Source organism: Cupressus sempervirens, chromosome 10 (assembly GCF_028749045.1).
Source record: "Cupressus sempervirens isolate cs-2001-9-10 chromosome 10, ASM2874904v1, whole genome shotgun sequence".
In the NCBI taxonomy this organism is placed as follows: Eukaryota; Viridiplantae; Streptophyta; class Pinopsida; order Cupressales; family Cupressaceae; genus Cupressus; species Cupressus sempervirens.
In genome coordinates this window covers 7,769,559-7,790,575 of record NC_143127.1, presented here as the reverse complement: position 1 = coordinate 7,790,575, position 21,017 = coordinate 7,769,559, and positions in this window count along the sequence as shown.

Below are 21,017 nucleotides of genomic sequence, written 5' to 3'. Positions count from 1 at the left end.
TTCTTTCATACATACATACATACATACATACATACATATATATATATGACCTTTGTCTAATAGAAAAAATACAATTAATCAATCAAATTTGTAATTTGTAATTTAAAAAAAAAATTTCAAAACCTTCTCGAATGAAACACTAAATTCCTTAATCTAGAAAACGAGGGTTTCTAATTACTTTTTTAATTTTCACATATGCAGAAGATATTGGCAATAATTTAATAATTTACAATATTGAAATGTTTAATGGTTCATCACAGAGAATTCAGATTTACAATCCACAGGCATTAAGAAGACAGGAAAGGAAAATTGTGTAATTAATCAGTGATCAAACACAAGACCTTACTTGAACCTAATGCTAATAAGCAACCACCCGAAGATTGTGAGAGAATTCGCTTCTATCCAAAAACTTCTCTACGAAACTTTCCCAAAAATTTCCTTGCAAAATTTGCTTCCAAAAATTCAAGTTCCCCAAAAATGAACCTTCAATTGGTGATAAGGAGTTCTCCCCTCAAATCGGGGCACTAATTGTACGTTTACCTGAGAGGACTCCTTGCTTACCAGGCTCAACTCCAAATTAAATTTTATTAATCTTTTCTTTATCTTTTCCATGCACGTCAAATGAATTATTAAATTATTTTATTTAATTTTCACTTGACTTCGCTTTTCAATTATTCTATGAAATTTAATCCCATGCACACTTTATGCAATTCAAATATCTTTATTAAATTCACTTGTTTAATCTTTTAATTAATTTCTTATATTTTAATCTCATGCATACATCATGCGAACTTAAAACTTTTAATAAATTAATATTTTTTCACTTTTTAATTTATTTTCGAAACTTAATTGATAAAATATTTATTAACTTAAATAATAATAATATTTAGCATTTATTTAAAAATAAACTCTAAATATATTATTATTAAATTAAATAAATATTATCACGTTCTAAATTTTAAACTTATAACTTATAACTTTTGTCTTCAAATTTAATTCTTTTATTTAATTAATTTCTCAATTGATTAAATATAATTAAATATTAAAATATCTTAATAATTTTCCATTAAATTAAATCATTAATTTAATCTTTTAATTAAACTTAATTAATAGAAAATTTACCAAAGACTCATAAAACAACATACAAAAACCCATCATAGTAAAACACATACAAAATCAAACTAAAGAGTCATAATCACAAATTAATGTCATTCAATGCATTCAGAGGGCACTCAACTCAGATATTTGTCCTAATTTTCAATTAGGACAAATGGCTTAAAGGTTTAGGATTTGGACTTAAGAATTTATATCCCCTCTCTTACCATTGAGATAATGCGATAGGGTATGCTCATCCTGGCAATTCAGGGAAGTCGATACCTAGTATCTGCAACCTACATAAAATACACACATGTACAAACACAATATTCTAAGCTAAATAGGAAATGACAAGAAGTGGTGCATCATGTAGATCTCGACTGGTAGGTGACTACGACTCCCTTCCTTAACCGCATCAGAAATGCCATACATAAAGAAAACAAACATGCACACCATACACATGCAGTATGGGGTAAGTATCCATAAGAAAACACATAGGATAATAAACCATCTAATTAATCATCATTAATAATTGAAAGCATTGTAATGATCATCATGCATACATGAAATATAGAGTACCAAGTAATCTCATCATATATTCAACTGAATGTAAAACAATATCTAATAATCTCAAAACAATACTACTAGTAATCAAGCATAAACTAGCCTAAAAGAGTTCAGTAATGAAAGCAAAAATGCAAACTGGAGGTAGGCACTACATATTTGAAGATGATGGTACGATGCATTGATCCATAACATTTTTGGTACTGTTGCTATTGCTGCTGATGATGATTATGATAAGGATTGCATTGAGGTCATCCATGATATACCTTTAATTAAGAAGGAAAATATGATCCTTTACAAAGGATCCCAATCAAATCTTCTCTCTATTGTACTGTTGTTGATGAATTTGAAGGTTATGAATGGCTTATCCAACATAAAAAATGTCACATATGCTAAGGTTTTTCATTTACATCATTATAGTCTATAAAAAGTGAAATATGTACCATTAAGATTAATTATACCAATGACTTATATTTTTTGCTGTAGATTGATATGTGACTATTTGTTACCACCATCAAATGTTCTCCCTTGCTCATACCAAGAATTACGTGCTAGTATGAAGCATTTTGGAATAGAGTATCAAGCAATAGATGCTTATCTTGAAGATTATGTTATTTATCATAAAGAATGCAAAAATGCAATAGAATGCCCTGAATGCTATACAAGTAGATATCAAGATGATCAAGTGACAAAAATGGTGCCTCACAAGGTTCTTTATTACATCCCTATTATTCCACATCTTAAATGATTATTTGGGTATAGTAGCTTGAAATAATTTATGGATTACCATGCTCGTAATAGAAGTTGAGATGACATTATTCAAATGCCTATAGATGGTTCAACTTTTATGGACATAGAGGAAAAGTGGCCACAATTTAAAGAAGAACCTCAAAATCTTAGGCTTTCTTTGGTAATTGATGGTGTCAATCTATTTGGAGAGATGAGATATGTTTACTCGATGTGGCATGTTTTTTGTTATCAACAATAACCTTCATCCGTGGGTGTCAATAAAGAGGAAGCACATCATGTTGGCAATGATTGTTCCAAGTATTTTATTATTTTATTATTATCTACATGTAATTATAAGTCTTGGAGTGAAATTACCATAATAATTATTTGATAGTGTTGATTCAACTAGGTAAGTACCAAGTGAGAGATATGAATGTATATATTGCACCTCTTATCGACAAGTTTATGGTGTTATGGAATGGTTTCACTATGCACGATATCTCTAGATTTTTTGGGCAAAAATAATTTCAATTCCATGCAATGCTTGTGTGGACAATTCATGATGCCCCAGGGTTGACACATTTTTGTGGTATGTTATGCTAAAATCTAGTTGTATGCGATACTACTTATTCCAAAAATAAACATATTTAATGCAATTGTATCGTTATCTTGTAGGTCTTCAAACAAAGAAAAAATTTGTATGTCTAATGTGTGGTCCAAAGATGAAATCTTGTCATTCTAAAAGTTTAAGAGAGTAGGTATTTGATGAGAATAGGCACTTCCTCAACATAAATCATAAGTATCAAATTGCTAGAAAATATCTTTTCAATGGGAAAGAAGAGTTTACATCAAAGCCACAAAGAATAACACCTCACGTATGGTAGTTGGAACACAATAGAATTTGAGGTAGTATCGCTCCACGTAACGGTTTATATTTGGAAATTATATATTTTGATTGTGTTTTTTTGGCTAATTATGTAATTGATGATTGTGAAGATCATCAAGGCATCACCGACCACCTTCCAAAGGTACTAATATTATCCCAAAGAATTTAGGAGAATTCCCTACTATGAGCATCTACAAATTGTGCTTTTTTTGATACTATGCATATTGGAAAGAATGTAACAAAGATAGTGTGGAAAATATTGGATGGAAGATGTGACAAAGAAAAAATTGCCAAAATTTATAGTGACATTCATGAATCCAATCATGCAATGAAAAATATTATTGAATGAAATAGCAATAAAGACTAGATTAATGCAAGTTCCCTTCCTTGGTTATTAACAAAGCAACAAAGTAATGCCATAAAAGAAGTCATACAAAAATAATAATTTTCTATAGGATTTGCTATTGATATAAGTGATCTCATACCAAAGAAAAGTGAATTTGGGCCAAGGCTGAAAATGAATGATTGGCATAACTTCATCAAGGTAAGTCATAATATTTTGTATTTACAATATATTTGTGAAATTGAATTCAAATTTCATTGTATTACATTAGAAAATAATGAAATTATTAGTTGACAATTGTTGCAGTATGTGTCACCCCTATCACTCCCAAACAACTTTGACAATAATATCAAAAAGTGATATATGATCTTGGAAAATATATGAGGTAAGTAGTGATATTTGTTTAATATATCAAGCAAGTGATATATTGTAAAGTCTCGTATTTATATGTTTTTGTGTCTTGAATCCCTTATAGATGGTTGTCATATAAAGAAATCCATAAAGAAGATATAAAATAGTGGAAGAAAAGGATTCGTCTACTAATGTGTGAAATGCAAAAGTGTTTATCTTCAACTATTTTCAATGCACAAGAACACTACCTCATACACCAAGTTGAGGAGATCGAGTTGTGTGGACCTATACAACCTAGGTCAATGTGGATGGTTGATAATCACTTGAAATTTTTGAAGGGTTTGGTTTGAAAAAGAGCACGTCCCAAGGGTTCTATGGTTGAGGGATATATGGTATACTAGATGGTGGTGTATGCTACTTGATATCTTCCTAATCTTGTAGCAAAGACCCATATAGATTGCATTTGGGATCTCGACTCTGTTAAAAAATTTAAAGGGGAGTATTTGGTGGGGAACAATAGATTTAGGAAAGTGAAAGGTAATAAATTATGAGATGTTATTGTAGGTAATTAATTCTTAATCTTTAAAATAAATCTATTGTAAGTCATCTATTTACTTTTGTATAGTTGCTAAAGAGCGGAATGCAATACATTTGTTTATTGCAAACTGATGTAGGGAGCTCCGCTTATACCATAAACTTATAATAGAAACATAGAAATAATAGAAATGTGAGAAAAAAATGTGAAATTCTTATTTGTACCACAAATATGGAATTATAGAATTCATAAGCATAATATGCTGACCCACATGGGCACCTTCATTACAACAATTTGCAAGACAAGCTGCCAATTATCACCCAAAGGTGTCCTAGACAATGTTCAGGGCTTTCTTAAATAGGTAGTTGTATGCCACCCAGGAAGGTTCTAGATGCTCAAACTTAATACCTAGGGGCTGAGAGACCCTAATAATACACATAGAGTAAGCCAAATACATCTTTGACAAATTATTTTAGAAATTTCGAGAGCCCAGCTTCTAAAGAACATAACTCATGAACCATTTCTCTAATTGGCTATTATAACCACTTTTTGAAAATGCTAGCTCTTGATCTATAGGCTTGAACCATGCTAGCACCCTTTTGTCAAGTTTTTGGACCTCATCTGGGCACTCTAAGGCCTCCAATAGTGAGCCTGAAGATTTTTCAGCAAATTTTTCCATCAAAAATCTGCAATAACTTCTCTGATACTTATGTTTGAGAAAAGAGATTTTTATGGTATGCTTACAACTTTAAAATGAACCATCCTATAGAAAATGAGAACATTCTAAGCTCATATGACACACTTACTAAAAATAGCAAGTTCCCATAAATAGTAACCATCCTATTTACTAGTCCTTATTAAAATAGAAAATACTGAAATACAAATATTTTTGGGTGATGCAAGATTGCTCTTACACCTAGGATGCTCCTACATCACAAACAATCAAGATTGGATGATGATACAAATTGAACGATGTCAACATGCTGGTCATGTATTAAAATAGGAATTCATATCTTCATTGGTTATACAAGCTCATTTTAATGGAGATCCCAATGTTACACAAAATAAAATAGATTTAACATATGGTTTAAGAGATCTCTAGGTACTTATAAGTTTTTTAATCAATCGTATGTTTTTGAACTCATGATGCAATAATTCATACATGTTTGACATTATTGTAGGTGAACTACCACAAGGCTATGTTATGCAATGGCTATAAATTTTGCATCAAATATTTTGATGACACAAAGAGAACTTAAGATTATGGGATAAGTACAGTCTTCTAGGTGACCATTATTTCATCTAGAAATGACTTACATCCTCAAGAATCTCAAAATTAATACTATGAAATTTTGTTTTATAGAATTGAATATGGTTTTAATTCCTTCAAATTAGTTATCTTCATTCTCAAATGGTATAGACTATAACTTAATCAAAATGATCCCGATAGAACTATTAATGAGCATGAGAATGGATTTCCAATGATTAATACAAGGTTTTTTGAGCCACTTGGGGATGAGCCCTATGTTCTTCCAAGCCAATGTGAGTAGATATTTTACTTAGAGGCTCCACATAAACTGGGTTGGTCATTTTTTTAGACATTATGCAAGAGGAAGGCCAATAAATTGTAATGTGATGGAAGAAGAAGATTTTGAAGAAGAGGAAGAGTGGAACATGATTGAGAGTTAGTCAATGATTCTCCTGATGCAAATAATGCTGCTACTGATCATGATGATGATGCTTCTATTAATCATGATGATGATGGGGAGAAGGAGGAGGATAGTGATGATGATGTTGATGATGACCATGATAGTGGTTTTGATGACAAAAATGATCCTGATGATGACATGGATGAAGAATAATATCAATGAATGAAGAGGGGTTTCATTAGCTAACATTGGAGGGGGTTTAATTATCAGTGACAAGAATGAAATGTATAGTTATGTGATCAATTCCTATGCTAAGTACTAAGTTTTCTGGATTTGATTGTGTTTGTTTATTTCATCAACGTTTCGGATCACACTACATGATCCATCATCAGGATAAAAAAGTGCAGGATAGTAAGATATCTTACTATCCTGCACTTTTTTATCCTGATGATGGATCATGTAGTGTGATTCAAAATGTTGATGAAATAAACAAACACAATTGAATCCAGAAAACTTAGCACTTTACAAATGGATTGTGGAAATCTGTTACTGTTAATTCCTATGCTATTCAATATTCAGTTCTTGATAGATCAATGATTAATTTGATTAACTTTTCATGCACCTTTTATTGTTTATAATTCATATGTGATGCTAATATTCGATGTAATTTTGAGTATATGTATCATACATTTTTTAGCTAACATAAGACAATTGATTTACATATGTAGAAAATTGAAGCCCTTTCATGAGAATCCCACATAGTCTCATGGATCATATGGTATAAGGTAGTACACCCAATAGAGAATAATGCCTTTTACCATTTGTAAAATATCTCTCCCATTGACACCTATCTCTCTTATTTTGTGGAGTGCAGGTACCAACGATTAAGTATTTGTCATATTTATCTTCCTCGAGTGAGGAAAATGCAAGAATGGAAGAAGAAAGTAAGACATTTAGTGTGTCTAAATCAAGGAGATTGATGCGAGGTAAAAATGTTAGAAAGAAATTAAATAACTACTTAAAAATTTTCCTTGCTCAAGGGGGGTCATGTTTTTATGATGATGAGGGTGAAGGCAACTCCAATAGATGCTTTAGGTACAAACATCTACAAAAACAATGGGTCCCTGATGAACTCCCTCCAATAAACACTAATTTTTTTGTTGGAGAGAGGATATATCACATAGCACCATCCTCATTACATGTTTTGGGCCTATTTTACATAGATGATATAAAGGTCTCTTACAATAAGGTTTCTAAATTGATGGAGTATGTCAAACCTTGCTATGATTATAGTAGTTGGATGCAGATTGTTAGATTAAAAAAAAGTATGTGTAGGTATGCACTTGCAAAAAATTACATACAAGAAAAAGCTAGTGAAAAAAGTAAAATAATAGCTATATACATTAATGGAAGGCCAAAAGCATCAGGGAATATTACAGGTTTTATAAATAGTACCAACTTGCGTTAACTAAGAAGTGACCCAATTACATATTTGAGGTGCATGAGGGAAATCATGTATTTGTATGTACAATAAAATCAATATGTGGAAGTGAAGAGATTCTAATTTATTGTAATTTGAATCACATAGATACAAATAAAGCCACTATTATGGGTGAGGTGGTACATACTATGAACATTTAAAATCAACTCCAATCAATGAATCCAACACACCATTAAATTTTTTTTTTCTAACCTAGAATAATAAAACATGTATTTTAACATGTCTTAATGATTTTATTTTGAAATATAGGGCTACAATATGGATCAACAACCACAAGATATGCACAACGGCAATGGTTCTGATGAGACTTCTTCTTCTTGACAGGTAAAACTGATTATTGTTGTACAAATTAGATAGAAGAAATATGTTAATATTTATTTTTTATTATGTTTTATTCTTCATTACTATTTTGGATTGATTTTAAATATAGTGCTAATAATATTGTTTCACAAATGAGTGCTGATCATGAAAAGGAAAAGGAAAAAGTATTCCATGAGGAGCCACACAATGAGCAGGATGCACTTATGATTGATTTTGCATTAGCTATTGATCCTATGGATGTAGTGCAAAAGGTGCTTTATGATTTATCAAGAAGCTTAGAGCAATTGGCACCCTGAAATACAACAAAGGGAGGATGAGTTGATGCACCTAGTTGAGACATAAACAATAAGTATTAATGTAGTTTTTAATTATAATAAAAGTCAAATAATGGTTTTATAGTATACTCTTTATTTATGTCATTAAATAAAATACACATGTTATTTTTATAGAGGATTCTAAAGAGGTTGAAGGGCAATTCCCTAGAGGATGATACTTCAGGTGGTTGAAGTACATCACATGTTCTATCCTACACTTGTGTTTTGCTTGAATAATATTTTTTTTAATAGCTCTAACAATCGTATTTTATTGTGCTCTAATAGTCTCATTTTTTAGCTCCTATCATTGATCCTATGTTCACTATATTGCTTGCTACAAGGAACATAATCAAAGAGGTAATACCGACTACAAATTTGGCAACACGTAGCATGGCCATAGATGTGATGGCACCACCTATTCATAAGTAGATTCCTCTTTTTATCTCTTACTTTTCATGTGATTATTTCACTTAAATTATTATTTCTTAGGGGGAAATTTGTAATATTGAATTCATTTTATGTAGGAGGCCATGAGGACATTCCTAGGTTTACCCATGTTAGATGTATAGGAACACTAAAGAATTGTGATCAATTTCTTGTGAGCAAAGAAGATGGTATTCCCTTGAGAGTAGCCCAACTTCCGGGTACTTTAAAGATTGATCCTTTCTTTTAGTATACAATCTTATACTCATAATCAAATGCACTATACTCTCGTGCAGTCCCTTGCAATAACTACTAATCCCATTATTATTTTGTAGGGAAAAATCTATTTTATGAAAAAATTAATGATGAATGTTTATGTATACTTGGGTTGACCATACATGCAGGGTATTATATTTTGATTTCATTGCTAGATCATTTTTCCTTTGATCAATTTCTTCAAGTAAATTAAAAGGTAGCTTTAATTCATTTAAAAATATAGCAATTTTTTTCTTTTCTTAAAAGATGAAATTTGCAAATAAAAGAGTTAAGATAAACTCATTGATTCCATGGCAACACTTTTGGACCCAACGTCTCTTTAAGACTTGGGATCCCTAAGAAAGTGTGCAAAGATTTGAAGTATATTAGGTACAAGTACAAGACCCAAATTAAAAAAAAACCCTGTTATAAGTGCCCCCCTATATTCCTATTATTGAATGGGAGAAAATAAAAAAAAGGATGCCATTGAGAAAAAACAATACATGGTGGAGAAATAGTTCCACTTGAGGAAAGAAGGTATGTCACAATATTAACAATGAAATTATGTACTAATTAATCTTAATACTAATGTGATCTAACACATTTAAAACTTCACATAGGTTTCTTGATACATCAAAGGCAACCAAAGCAAGAAAATAGAAGCACAGGAAGTACAAGCTCAGTTCGAGTGGATATTCAAAACTTGTTGCATGAATTGTAAGTATAAGTAAATGAAAAATTATATGAAAATATTTATAGATTGCAAGCAATTTGGTCTTGATGAAATTGATTATAAAAACAATTCATGATACCAAACAAAAAAGTAGGCCATGGAGTTTAAGAAGACAACTTATGAAGAGGACAAGAAATTAGCCTATAGACAAGGCTATACGACTATGGTTGAATGACTCTGAGAAATGAGTGCACAAGGTTCTTCTATTGGATCTATCAATGAGGTACATAATTTAATTGATTTTTATTTCAAATTGAATACTTTAGCAATTATTGTATTTGATATTAAGTTCCAAAAATATAAGTCATTATATTGTTTTAAGGAAACAATGATTATATATTTGTTTAAAACTTTAAAGTGAATATATTTATATGTATTAAAATGAATGATTGACATTTCTTAGTATTTTTCTTGTATTTATATTTATATATTGTTGATAAATGTACTAATTATTTACATTGGATTGCAGCTTGCCAATCTTGATACACTAGCCAAGCACCATGGAGGCATCGATTCAAATGTGGATCGTAATAATGAAGGTATATATTTTCTATTCAGTTTTTAATTTCTAAATTATTAATACAATTAAAATTTTTAAATTGAATTTGGTGTAGTAATACAAATTTAACTATAATATGTGTTGGGATTAAGAAAACATCTTGTATTGTAGTTACAAGAGATGTAGAGGTTGTTCCTGATGAGTGTGTGAGGTTCAAGTTGGTGGGCAAGATGATATGGTTGGACAAGGTAAAGAGAACTATAATATTCTTTAAAATATTTAAAGTCTCAAAATTTTAAATTTAGCCCTTTTATTTGTTATTGCAGAGGACCCACCTTTGCAAAGGACAACAAGATCACATCCACGGTGAGAAGAAATATTGATGATGACATGGATATGCCTATGCAATAATATAGGGAAGGAAAAAAAAAACAAAAAAACAAAAAGAAATGATTCATGTGAACTTATGTAACTTATTCAATAATGACTGATGTTTTGTCTAGATGTTTTATTTATCTTCTATTCAATGTTCATGTGAACGTTCTAATGAATCTTATGTTCTAATCTTAATGAGAATGTTCTAATGAATCTTATGTGTTAATGAATGTTATCATGTGATAATTCATGAATGTTACATTTTATTAATAGAACAAATGAATTTTAGATGTTAATGGGGAATTTAGATGTTGGGGTGGGGGGTGTGGGGCCAAATGAGCTTCCACCTTCACGTGGATGACCTTGATTAGTAGAGAATATTAAACTATTATTATAATTAAGTGAAGCTTAAAATTAACCTATGACTGCATGAAAACTAACTCTGTGAAACTCTTGGTTTTAGGAAATGCAGAAGGAAGCCATAGTTCAATATGCAATCTCAATTCATATGCATATGACATCAGGTGGAGCTGAAAAAATGCAACAGGTTTGCATTTTTATTAGAGCTCTTTAATTAGGTATTTTAAGTTATAGACCATCATGAACATTGTAACTTTGACTCTTATAGGCAAGGGTAATGTCCTCAACATGCAAGAAAATCAAGAATTTCTATGTACAAGCTTGCTAGGAATATTCAGTTGTCCATAATAGCTAAATTTCTAATGTTCATGATGGTCTATAATTTAAACAAATTAATAGACCTATTAAATATATGTAAACATGGTGTATTTTTTTAGCTCTACCTATTGCCCATAAATATACAATGCAACTCCACATGCATTCTCGATTCAAAGTGGTATTCACAAATTTATCAAATCAATAGTATGATGTCATTCACATCTACAATTTTACATTAGCAAGTTTAGTTAATTGATAGGCTACTGTTGCAAACTATACATATTTTGGGTGCATGCAAAATATTTGAGTGCTATGTCAATATTGTTCTATTATTAAAAAGTATCACTACTAATTTTCTTCTATGTGCAATGCTACTTCTGAAGTGCACAAAGATCTAACAATTTGAAAATTGAGTCCAAGTTGTTGTCATTCTAACAAAGAACTAATTAATATAGACTGTTTAATTTAACATTGAAGAGTATAAGCTATGGAATGCTAGTTTATTTTTAGCCAACTCTAGCATTCACATTGTGGTAAACCATCTGTGGAAAGAAACTTCAATATCCAATATAATTACTGATTTTTTTTTCTTTTTCTTATTTGAATATCAGTGAGTAAGTTCAAGTATAGAAGAGTTAATTCTAAATTATATGAGCACTCAGAAATTATATCACAATCTTTGAACTTGGAGACCATGAACAAAATGTCTTTTTTAATTATTAAGATCAGTTACATGCTAAACCTTCCATTGGATGCCACAAAATGCATCTAGAAGTTGTTCTTCTTTTATAGGATAGAGACCTCACCAACTTTGGCAACTACTTGGTCTGCTCCAAAATTGGCTATGAAAACATCAACTGAAGAATGATGATTTTTAGTCATTCTATGCATCTGAATTGGTTGTAGATTCAACTAGGATGGAGAACTTTGACATGTAATTTCACTTTCCATAGCTTTTTCAAGAATGTATTGAAGATGATGTATTATCAATGTAGTCATCAATTCTATGTACACCTTTAATGTTGCAATCATCAAATTTAGTCTTGCAATCATCCATAGCTTTCTCTTTGTCTAAAAAAAGTGATAAATGTTTGTTTTCTTATAATAAAAAAGATATTTCTAAACCATGTAGGGAAAATTTGTGGAGACCTATTATGCATATTTTTTATTATTATGTATTACAACAAGAAAATAGTGGTATTATTTTTATAATTTTTTTTTAGTTGAACTCTTGTTTGTTGAAAATAAGATTGTTGAAGTGTTGGAACCTACCATGGTGTTGGCATTAAGTTATGTTTATCATTAGTGATAGCACTTATTCAATTCTATATGGTTACTAAGCTCATCACTCAATGTATAGTTTATACCAAGCATTCAGTGGTTACCAAGTGAGTTCAACAATTAAGCAGTTCATATTGAGCATTCTAGTTGCTACCGAGTGAAAGTAGATAGTGTGCAGTCCAACAATGTCTACCAAGTCATCATTTTGTATGATGAGAAGCCAGTGTCTACCGAGTGATGGATGTGTAGTATTTACTGAGTGAACGCAAGGTAAACAAAGGATTCAATATCTACCAAGTAACATTATATCTACCAAGTCTCCAATGGTTATTGAGTTCGAAGCTACATTGTGTGATTAGTATGGACCGAGACCCTACTTCTACCAAGTGCATGATGTTGCCAAGTAATGCAATGGACGCTGAGTATCAGAAGGTCACCAAGTCAGCTATTTAGAACCCAAGTTTCTATTATTTGGCTGACTTAGTATTATTTTGTTTACTTGTATTTTAGCCGATCCTATATTTGTAAATATTGGAATGGTATATATATGTAATGCATTGTATCATTTGCAATGTATGTGAAAATAAATGAATATATGGATGGATGGATATGTAATGTTTTGAGAAGAGTGAATACGATTCAGCAGCAGAGAAAAGTATTCAGCAAGGTCTACAAGGAGTAGTAAAGTTATATCAATCACATGAGGTGATCTATACTTCAAGCATCTAATCAGCAACCAAGTTGTAGGTTAGATCTACTATTTCATCTTGATAGGTGAATCAATTTTCTAAATCCTTCAATAGGGTAGACTTAATACTCTTCTTCTAAATCTCTTAACAGAGTGCATACTTCATTGTATGTTTGTAAAACCTCTAACAAGGTGGATCTAGTGGTCCAAATTGCTCTTAATAGGTTAGATCATTAGAAGTGATCAATCTAAGCCCTAATAGGATAATTTTATACTACAATAGTGAAGTTTTGTGGGTATCATCCCCATCCCAGTTTTACTTTCTATTTGGAAGGTTTCTGGGTCACCAAATTCTATGTTCATGTGTCATGAATGTTCATTTTTCTATTTCTTATGCATGCAGTAAAATAGATCAATTAATAGTGAATGATTTACATCGTTAAGTGCTGAATTAATTTAAAGTTTTTGAGGTTACTAATTCACCCCTCTTCTCTTAGTAACTTAGCTAGTCTTGATTATTTTCAACACATGGAACGATCATTATTTTGTCACTGATGTCAAATCTTCTACTTGTTGGTAAGATAATTTATTTTTGGTCTAAATGCTATCATTTGATTGATTGATGAAGAGGATTTGAAAAGAAAGGATGACAAGAGTAACTAGAGAAAGGATAAGTTATATGATGTATAAAAGGAGCACTAAGACCAGACAAGACTTTGATGATATGATGTATTCATTATATACTTAAGGCTACAGTGAGAGGTTACTTAAGTAAAGATAAGAAGAAGAATATGCATTGAAATTTGTCTGCCAAGATTGACCGAGCAAATAGTGTAAGTTGAGCTTTTAATTCAGACCAAGTAGAAAGTTGGTTATGACCATGAAAAGTGAAGTTTAATATGTGCTGAGCACTACTAAAAATTATAGTAGATACCAAGCATTAGAGAATGATAGTAATGATTGAGCGAAGACTTAGTTCATGCTAAGCAACCTAGTATAGGTTGAGTATTAGAACACTATTATTGCTAAGTAATAGTAAAATGATTTTGATCAAAGATTTGATGAATCTGAGTTGACAAAAATGATTTCTTGAATTGTGTGAACCGTGTTGAAGATAAGTATGATGAACTAGTGGCACAGACTTCAAGATAAACCTTTTTTAGATGAATCTAATGAGGATTGTAAGAGAAGTTTCTAGAGGGAACATAATGGAAAGTAGGGAGGATTTGATGAATCTAACCTAACCCTTAGATGGATGATTGTGATTAAGCATAAAAAGATCAAAATTCTCTATATAAGGAGATACCAAACCAGAAGAAAAGTGTCAAAGTACAAGCCAGAGAAAGATAAGAAGTCTGAAGGTGTTGCTTCATATTGTGGTTGAAGGAAAGAGTCTGTTGTTGGCATACCAAGCATGAAGGCTTAAGGAGGTGAAAGATTGAAGGATGAACAAGCAATCAAAGATGAAAGGAATGAAAGCCAAGAAAAATGGAGAGATGAATCAGAGATATGAAATCTGTACTTGAGTTATTTTATTATAAGATCAAGTACTATTACGATTGGAAATCTTTTAGAATAATTTGAATTAGTTATTCAAGGTCCAAATGTACAAATAAAACTTTTCTAACAATTTAGTAAACCCATAAAACATTCATACCATGCATGTATTCATTGTGTATCAACTAAAACTTATATGTTACTATCAAATCAACTTGCTGAAATATAAGACATAAAACACAACACATTCATCAACACATTTGACACAATGATTTAACATGGAAACCCAATTTGGGAAAAACCACCAGTAAAATGATACTCCTTTTTCACTCTTCTAAAGTGATGCCCTGTAAAAGGCCAACCCTGTTAAAGGTTACAATGCACAATGTTAAATGTGACCCAGTTAAGGGATTTAAATCACCTTTTAAAAAGTGAGCCTTGTTAGAGGACTTTAGGCAATTCACTTGGAATGCCACCCTATTAAAGGATTTTCCAATGACTGTTAAGTCAACCTTACTCCAAAGGATTTACCCTAGACTGATATAATTGTTAGAGAGTAACATAAGAGCTTTGATCTGATACAACTTACAGCCTTACTTGTAGATTATAGATCTTTGTTCAGTCCTCAATTCTACTTGACTTTCATTCTTTGCAATTCTGACAGCTTGTTCAACCCTCAAGCATTCATCTTCTTAAGCCTTCTTACTTAGCATGCCATTGCATACACTTCTATTGGGTCACTTGATGAAGCAAAACCCCTTCCTCCTTCTCCTTCTTAGGTTCTTGCATCAAACTTCCTAACTCTTTTGCTTCATGACCAGACATTCATATACACATGAAATTAGAACATTTTCCCACTTATTATCCATAATCTAAATTAGGGTTTTGGATGGATTAGGTAGGATACAATGTATCTACTCCATATCTTGTCTTCTCTAGAAAATTTTCTTAGAATCCATTTGAATTCACCTCCAAAATGGTTTACATAAGATTTTGTTCCACTAGCTCATCAATCTTATCTTCCTCCTGGTTCACAAGTTCCAAGAAAACAAACTTGTTGGCTTTTATTTGGTGAATCTTCAATCCTTGTCATAATGTAGCAACTCAACATTATCAATCTTCTGATGCTCAACATATACTGCATCACTCAACATCAACTATAAAATCACTCAGCATCAACTAGATTTTACTAGTGCTCAGCATCAACTAAAATTTATTTGGCATCTACTATCTTGCTTGGCATCCACTAGATTTTGCTTTCACTTGGCCCCAACTAACTTTTTTCTCAGCTTGAACTAACTTTTCTTGGCGCCTACTATCCACTTGGTCAAGCTTGATAGACAAACTTTATTTAACTTGTTCTTCTAAACTTTCTAAGTGTAGCCAACCATTTTGTGTTGACATATCAGTCAAGTTTGTTATTAGTGACACACACTTATTCACATTTGTATGGCTACCAAGCTCATTAAAGAGTCTATAGTGTTCGCCATGTAATTTAGTAGCCACCAAGCTCTATAGTTGCTATCGAGTTTTCTAGATTAATTCCAGTAGCTATCGAGCATTTTAGTGGTTATCAAGTGTATTCAGTTGGTGTAAAGCCCATCAGTTCAAACTGAGAAGATTCAGTCTACTAGTTCAACTTGAGCATTTTAGTGGTTACTAAACATTACAATTTCTACCAAATTCACAGTTCATGTAATGCAAAGCTAGTGTAAATCAAACTTATGTGTTCACCAACTGATTCAGTGTATGCCAAGTTACATAGTATCTATCAAGTCACCAATGTAGACTTAGTTCAAGAATACTTTGAAGTGATTAGTATGTACCAAGCTTCTACATCTACTAAGTGCATGATGATGCCAAGTAATGACAGTGGGTGCCAAGTATCAGAACTTCACCAAGTTAGTCTTCAGAACTTGAGTGTCTTCATTTGGGCCAATTTTGTGATATATGTGTTAACTTATATGATGGCCAAATTTGTAACTATGTAATTTGGATATATATATATATATATATATATGTGATGTATTATATCATATCAACAAGGATGGAATGAAATGTGTATGTAATGCAAGTGCAAGAATGCAAATGTAAGCAATAGATAAAAATTTATGAAGGCCATATCAACATAAGGAGCAACAGTGACAAATCTATCATAGAAAGGTGATCATTACAATCAAGGAATCTCTATTAGTAATCTAGTTGTAAGTTAGAGATCTACTATTTCATCCTAATAGGTGAACCAGTCAAAATCCTTTCACAAGGTAGACTTAACAGTCTTTCTTAAATCTCTTAATAGAGTGCATACTTCATTGTGTGTTTGTAAAACCTCTAACAAGGTGGACCTAGCAGTCCTAATTGCTCTTGATAGGGCAGATCATCAGAAGTGATCATTGTAAGCCTTAACATGGCAACTTTATGCTGCAATACCGAGGTTTTGTGGGTATCATCCCCACCCTAGTTTTACTTTCTATTTGGAAGGTTTTTGGGTCACCAAATCATTGTGTTCAAGTGTTATGAATATTTTATGTTTCTAGTTTTTCATGCATGCAATTAGATCAGATATGATGAGCTAAATGGTAATTGGATTACTATAATTAAGATCTGTAATAGATAAAGTTTCTTTGGTTACTGATTCACCCCTCCCCTCTTAGTAACCTATCATAGTCTTGAATATTTCTAACATTTTGTAACCTTAAGTAGATCATCAATACATCATTTTATCACTGTCTTAACTGATCCTTGTACTTCATTGCATAATCATAACTCAACCTTCCTTCTAGGTACTTTTGTTACATCTTGTTGATCAAATCCTCCTCATCAATCAACTAAGTGATATTACTTAAAACATATAAGCAATTGTCTTATCAACAAATAGTACATTTGACATCAGTGAAAAAATAATGGTTGAAACACATAACAATCTCCCTTATAAGAATCTTTCTAATCAATGATATTTTCAATCAAATTTCAACAATCTCCCTCTTTCGCATTGATGGAAAACCAAATTGATCAACCAAGTCAATCATATGATGAACTAGGTTAAAACAGTAAGACAATACCAAAAAGAAAACTTGTATTAAAATTTCTCCCTCTATTAGCAACTTCCATCTTCTAATTAGGTTACAAAATATAATTCCCTTTGAGTTCCTTCTTATGCCTCTCTTTCATGCTAAATTAAACAAAAGAATATCTCCATCTGATAATGATCCTTCTAACTCTCTAATCAATGTCTCCCTCTTTGTTCTGATTCTTTTTCTGATTGCTTTCTCCCTCTCTAATCAGTTTCTACTATTTTTCCCTCTTTCTTTCTAGATCTTCTAATGATGTACTTTCTCCACTATTCCTCTTTAACTTGATCAGTTTAATGTACTTTCTCCCTCTTTGACAACAATGCCAAATATCTGTAATAGATAAAGTTTTTTTGGTTATTGATTCACCCCTCCCCTCTAAATAACCTATATAGTCTTGAATATTTTCAACATTTTGTAACCTTAAGTAGATCATCAATACATTATCTTATCACTATCTTAATTGATCCTTGTACTTCATTGCATAATCATAACTCAACCTTTCCTCTAGGTGCTTTTGTTACATCTTGTTGATCAAATCCTCCCCATCAATCAACTAAGTGATAGTACTTGAAACATATAAGCACTTGTCTTACTAGCAAATGGCAGGTTTGACACCAGTGACAAAATAAAGATTGAAACACATAACAATCTCCCTTATAACAATCTTTCTAATCAATGATCTTTTCAATTAGATTTTAACAATCTCCCTCTTTGGCATTGATGGCAAACCAAATTGATCAACCAAGTCAATCAAATGATGAACTAGGTTAAAATAGTAAGACAATACCAAAAAGAAAACTTGTATTAAAATTTCTCCCTCTATCTGCAACTTTCATCTTCTAATTAGGTTACAAAATATAACTCCCTATATGTTCCTTCTTATGCCTCTCTTTCATGTTGAATTGAATAGTACAATATCTCCATCTGATAATGATCCTTCTAACTCTTTGATCAATGTATCCCTCTTTGTTTTGATCCTTTTTCTGATTGCTTTCTCCCTCTCTAATTAGTTTCTACTATTTTTCCCTCTTTCTTTCTTGATCTTCTAATGATGTACTTTCTCCACTATTCCTCTTGTATTTGATCAGTTTAATGTACGTTCTCCTTCTTTGACAACAATTCCAAAGACATATACCAAAAATTTGGCATCTTTAATACATGCAGATAAAGGCTTTTTGCAAGTTCTTCAATTTCTCCCTTCGTCACCTTGCTTGTGACTGATTTGTAGTTCCATTTTTATGATTACTTTAGGCAACTCCTAAAGTAAGATCCATTGCATCAATTTGTATTATATGAACATCAGTTTGTTTGATGCAGAAAAGTCCTTCTGTCTCTTACATAGCCTTTGATAGGGGTATCACCCCTAGTTTTCCTCTAAGATACTCATAAGCATCCTTAGGTAATGCTTTTGTGAAGATATCAAAAATTTGCTCCTTTGTGTTAGAATATTCCATCTTCACGTCTTTATCTTGAACTAACTCTCTTGCATAGTGATACTTGATTGCAATGCGCTTTGCCTTTGTGTGCATCACTAGATTCTTTGATATATTGATAACACTTGTATTATCACAATAAAGTGTAATTGGTTCTATGATTTCTTCCTTCATTACTTTGAGTAGCTATTTGATCAATACAATGTTTGTGTAGTTAATATCAGCAACAACATATTCTACTTCAGTAGTAGATTGGGAAGTACAACTCTGCTTCTTGCTAGTCCATGTAACTAGTCTTTTGCTTAAGAAGATTGCTCCTCCACTAGTGGTCTTTCTATCATCAATGTTTCCAGCCCAATCAACATCAGTGTAGGCTCTCAGTTCAAACTTTTCATTCTTCTTATAGTATAAACCAAACTCTTCTATTCATTTCAAGTATCTCATTATTCTCTTCACAACCATTAAGTGATTCTCTGTGGGATTAGAAGAGAATCTTGCAACTATCCCCACAACTACTGTAATACTAGGTTTGATATGTACTAAAGATTACAATTTGCCAATCATGGATTTGTATAATGTTTAATCTACCTCAATTGAATCATCATTCTTTGATAGCTTAAGTCCTGTCACCATAGGTGTACTTATTGATTTGGAATCCTCTAATCCAAATGTCTTCAATATCTCTTTGACATATTTTGACTGAGTGATATATATACCATAATTCATCTAGTATAATTGTAATCCCACAAAGAATTTGATCTCTCCAAACATAGCCATTTCAAATTCTTGCCTCATCTAATTTGCAAAATCCTTACACAAAGCACCTTGTCCTCCAAATATGATATGATCAACAAATATTTCAAATAATAGTATACCTTTTTCCTTATCTACCTTCATGTACAAATTGCTATTATCATCTATCCTTTCAAATCCAATCTTCACAAGATAAGTATGAAGTCTCTCATACCATGCTCTTGGTGCTTGCTTCAATCCATATAGGGATTTGTGCAATCTACATACCATATTCTTATTATTCTTATCAAAAAATCCTTCTGTCTATTCTATGTAGACTTCTTCTTCTAGTATGCCATTCAGAAATGCAGATTTAACATCCATTTGATAAACTTTGAAACCTTTGTATGCAGCATAAGCAAGTAGAATTCTCACCCCTTCCATTCTTGCAACAGGCACAAATGTATCACCATAGTCAATTCCTTCTTCCAGTGCATATCCTTTGCAAACTAGTCTTTTTTTGTTCCTTCTCACTTCACCATTCTCATCTAGCTTGTTTCTAAATACCCATTTGGTGCCAATCACATTCTTGTCTTCTGATCTAGGAACTAGACTCCATGTTTTGTTCTTCTCTATCTACTGAATTTCTTCTTCCATAGCCTTGTACTAGTCATCATCTTCCAATGCATCTTTTATTGTCTTAGGTTCCTTCATGTTTAATAAACATGATTCACTTTTCATTCTATTTCTTGTCATTGGCCTTGCATCTTTGTCTCCAATGATTTGATCTATAGGATGATGTCTTTTGACATATTTGGACAATCTTGGTTCAATTATTCTAACTATATTTTCTCTCTCAGCTTTAGTGTCACTGATCTCAGAATCAAGATGTGTATTTTCTTCATTCTACAACTTGGCATCTGAATGCAACTCGGTTCTTGAATGCAACTCAACATTCACAGGTTGTGACTTGATAGTCACTAAGACTTGCTATTAGTTTGTAACTTGATTTGTAGCATCTTCTTCAGTAGGCATTCCTTCATAGAAGTATACAAATGATT